The sequence below is a fragment of the Mandrillus leucophaeus genome, unplaced genomic scaffold (assembly GCF_000951045.1).
Source record: "Mandrillus leucophaeus isolate KB7577 unplaced genomic scaffold, Mleu.le_1.0 Scaffold393, whole genome shotgun sequence".
Classification (NCBI taxonomy): domain Eukaryota; kingdom Metazoa; phylum Chordata; class Mammalia; order Primates; family Cercopithecidae; genus Mandrillus; species Mandrillus leucophaeus.
In genome coordinates, this window is record NW_012104176.1 from 1655207 (window position 1) to 1660247 (window position 5041).

A 5041-nucleotide genomic window follows, 5' to 3' on the forward strand; every position below is an offset into this window, starting at 1 on the left:
TATTGTGAATGGGAGTTCGTTCATGATTTGGCTCTCTGTTTGTCTGTTACTGGTGTATAAGAATGCTTGTGATTTTTCCACATTGATTTTGTATCCTGAGACTTTGCTGAATCTGTTGTTTTCCCCTGTGCCTCTCAGTCAAGATGCGATGAACAATGATGTTGGTGAACCTCATCATTGCACTGCTGACTGGAGTCAGCCTGGCTTCATCTTCCCTCTCAACTTCAGAGTGAGTGACAGAACTGGAGGGAATGGCATTGAGAGTCTGGCTGCTCTTCCACTAACTGGAAGGAAACAGTATGTAGATCTGAGTACTTCAAACCAGCCTAGATGACTCAGTGGATTGACTTTCAGGGAAAAAAAAATATTTCTCAGTTCTTATAATAACTGTGTTATACACTACGGGCATTAATGCAACTCCTCTTGGAGTAGGCACTGAAATTAACCCACAAAGTTTCTAAAATATATGCTCTGGTAGTAGATCAACATTAGATATATGCCCATATTTTCTCAATGACAGTATTAAATTTACTGACTCATAAATGTATACTGTAGTTCTTTTCATGTGGTCATTTATTTGGTAGATTTGGAGAAAATTTTATGACTACCATTTAATTCATTTTTAAGTGATGGTTTTACTCTTGAAGTTCATTGAACAAAATAAGACTATTTGATGGAGAAAAGATTTTCTCCATATGTAAAAATAAAATTTATTACGCAATTTTTGCCTTGCCAAGAATTTTTCTAACTGTATCTCAAGGAAAGTTAATCTATTTTGAAGTTCAATATAATAAATAACTATAATTGATTTACTTAACGTTTTCTTAATTCACACAAATGTATTAGTATGATTTTATAGTTTAGTCACAGTAGCAGCAGTATAATATATAATTACTGATCTGAAGAACAAACAGTATCTATACTTTATATCTTTCAACATATCTCAAGTTATATTTGTAATAATTGGATGCCCTCAAAACCCAGATGGCTATAGAAGGAATAGAAAGTAGGTGCTCCTCATAAGTAATCTTTTAATCATGGCAACAGCACCATTTCCTAGGTGCCTATTACAGGGTCAATGATAATATATTATCACATTAATCTTTACAGCATCCCTGTGAAGTTAAGGGAGTTATTTATCTGCACATTTTACTGAAGCTACATGTATCCGGAAAGCAGCTTAGTTTATTCAGCTTGTTGGTGGCAAATGCAATCATCAAAATTGGTTGGAATTTCTGTCCATATTTCCTGCTGCCTCTTGAGTTTGGAGTTATGCTTTCATCTTTCAAATCAGAAACAATACAAACATCCACCATGTCAGGCATGGTGCTAATTTTAGACTAGGTTTCCAAGGCAGTTTGAGATAGTCTCTTAGATTATAAACTGTTACCTGCGTACCTGCGTTCAAGCTGGTTGGTTATTTCCCATTCACATCCAAGACTGGCAAGATTACTAGCTAGGAAGATTCTAGCATTGATACTCTTCTATTTGAAGGTCTTCAGGAAACTGTAATAGGATTATTTTCACAAAATTTGTTGAAGATACTGGTCTAGAACACTGTAGCATGCATCAAACATGACCTTTGGACACATTTCTTTTTCTCTTTAGATTTGTTTTCTTATGGCAACTTTACTTTTCTATTGGCTTATTATAAGAAGAATATTTCACAGAGAAATGAAATATTTAGACTGTCTAAACATCAAGCAGTAAGTATTTACCAATTAGCCACTACGGAGATATTACAGAGAATTAAAAAGAAGTATGTGAAGTTAGTCTAACTCTTAAAGAAGTTTAAAATAAGCAGAGGAGGCATATATATACATTTGTGAAATCAGAACGCTGAAGTACTGTATGACTAAGTGGAAAATGACTACTAAAGAAAATAAAGGCTGCCCTTAATCTTGTGCAATTTTCAATTAAGAAACTTTATTAAAATGTGTCATGATATAGAAAGTAATTAGTGTCAGGGACATCACTGTAAAAGTTTCAGGCATCATAGTACACAATCACTGGAGTTAGAAAGCCTGGATACAAACCTGTCTTTTGGCTGCCATTTTTTTCAGCTGTGTGGTTTTAGAAAACCACTTACCTCTCTGTGCTTCACTTCCTTATCTATAAACTGGGGGGACATTCTTTGTAGTTTACGCTGTTTATGTGATGTAAGTGATGCTCATGTTTACTATACTGCTCTAGGCTAAATAGGCATGAGTCATTGATTCAGGCAGTGGCTATCATCAGTTGAATACTTAGCAATAGCCATTAGCTGCCCATAGTCTTTGACTAAATAATTCTACTGAGATATCTTTATTATAAAGAGAAAGCGTTAGGGAGGGTAGAGTCAATTAGCATTTGTTGAGTTTACACTGGATGAAGTCCACATACTCTTTTCGACTTAATCCCTAATGAAGTCCAGAGTTGTCAAGTAATTTGCCAGTATGTAGAAGTGAAGTTAGGTTTGAACATACACCTTGTACAAAGTTCCTACTGTTAAATCAGTCATGCCACAGCAGATACACATTGCTAGCTACACAAATAAGTTTCTGAAGTGTAATCTATTATAATGAAAATAATCAGAAACTATCTAAATGGCCAACATCAAATAATAAGTTTAATTAAATATGGTAAATGAACTTAATAAAATGGACGCATTTATAAAAATTATAATTTAATATACTACTTAGTAAGACTATAAAGAGAAAAAATAATAAAAAATAATTCTTAATGTTACATAAACATTTGCTATACACTGACACAAAAGATATATATTTATGTATAATTTACACATAGTTTAGGCTGTATTACATTTTTACATAAAATTTCTGGTCAGAAATTTAAATATAATGTATTAATTTGCACATTTTTGAGGGTTGCTAATTGGTTTATAAAATTACTTCAAAGTATATATAGAGCAAATTCTAATTGTTAGCCACCGAAGTTAGTTCTGTGTGTTTAATGATGAGGAGGTGGCGTTGCCTCCCTGAAGGAGCTTGCAGTCCACTAATCCAGTAAAGAAATTTATACTTTCAAAATGTTTTAGCCATTTAGAAACAAAGACAAAAACGGTTTTGTATAGTAAGCTTTCTTTAATCCAAATGGAAATCTACGTAGTTGGAATATACAAGTATAAAATGAAATAAATGTTTAAACATAGAAGAATATTTATTATATAAGCCTGAAGTGTGTAATTCATTTTTAAAAGAAAAAAACCCACTGACACTATGAAATAAAATAATAATAAATTCACCTATATGAAAATTACTATGAATGAAGAAAAAAAATAGGACTGGGGAATAATATCTGTAACACACAGGGCAAATTAATTTACTACATATGATTGGCCAAATCCTAATAAATAATTAGATAACTTGAAAATGTACCTGAATAAATAACACAACATAGAACATAAAGAATTTTAAAAATTAGAATTTCAGAAGCAGCATATGGAGGAAATGAGCCAAAGGCCCAAATGAAAAGAGATAATGGCTAAAAATTTTCTGGAAGTGATGAAAACCAGCAATCTTCCACTTCAGGGAAAAACACATCTCAACCAAGACTTAAAAAAGAAAAAACTTCATATATAGACACTTTTATTTTTCTTTTCAAACTGCAACACACTAAAGACAAGCCTAAGGTCTCCGAAACATCCAGAAAAGAGAAACAAATCATCCACAAAGAATATTCTATTAGATGATCATCGGAACTCTCAAGGTGAAAGTCAGAGCACAGTGAAATTGCAACCTTAAACTTCTAGATAACAAAGTAATAACAGTCACCCTAGTTTCAGTCTCTGTATGATTTTTTTTAAATGGTGGCAAAAAAGTTTTTTTTTTTTCAGAAACACAAACAAAATCTTAAAGAATGGATTACCCTTAAGAATAAAGGATGTACGTTAGGAGAAACGAAAATATTTTTAGAAGGAAATTCAGATATTTAAGGGGATCATGGAAATAAAAGGCAATTATGTGTTTAAATTAAGACAAACCCTGGTTGTTAAAAAGAATAAAAATGCTGACCAATGAGTGTGGCTTAAGAATAAGTCTAAGTGATATGAAAACACTAGCCAAAAACATGTAAGTTGGAAAGAAGTGATTAGAGTTGATAAATTCTGAGTTATTTTAAATCATCTGTATTGTTAAAAATTTCAAGGGCTAAGCGTGAAAGAATACACATGTGTTACTTTAAAGGGAAAAATAGAATCTACAGTGAAATATTTCACCAAAAATCAATCAAAAAAAGAAAAAATGAGATAGAAAATAAGCAGAAAAATAAATCAGGACAAATTAAAATACAAATAATCTCTTAGAAATAAAACAGTATGTATAGTTTATCTTAATCGAGGTTAGCAGGCTAATCAATACATAAAAATCCAGATTCTTTTACTGGGCTAGGAATGGACTTCTGGGTGGGTGTGGTGACTCACTCCTGTGATTTCAGCACTTTGAGAGGCTAAGATGGAAGGATTGCTTGGGTCCAGGAGTTGGAGACCAGCCCGGGCAAGATAGTGAGATACTCCTGTCTCTACAAATTTTTTTTAAAATTAGCCATTCTCTGTGGTGCACCCCTGTAGTCCCAGCTACTCGGGAGGAAAAGGCAGAAGGATACCTTGAGCCCAGGAGTTCAAAGCTGCAGAGAGCTGTGACTGTGCCATTGTACTCCAGCCTGGGTGACCAAGTGAGACTTCATGTCTTTTAAAAAAAAAAAAAAAAAGGGGACTTCTACTATGTGTGGCTTAAAATAAACACAGCAAAAAGAGGAAGATGCAGCATAATTGTAAGTAAATGATAGAAAAATTATAAACCCAAATCTAATAATAGAAGACTACAGAGCTATATTAAGAGAAGACTAATACATCAAGAAGCTTTACTAGACCTAAGGAGAGTCAATGCAGAACTATAATATTTTCACTAAGTTAAAAAGGTATAACAATTTTAAATGTATAATTTCTATAATTTCTGTATCTTAAAAACTAATACAATATTTACCAAAAATGAATGCAGTTTGACTGAAATGCAAAGCCCAATAAATTTTTAAAAATTAGAAT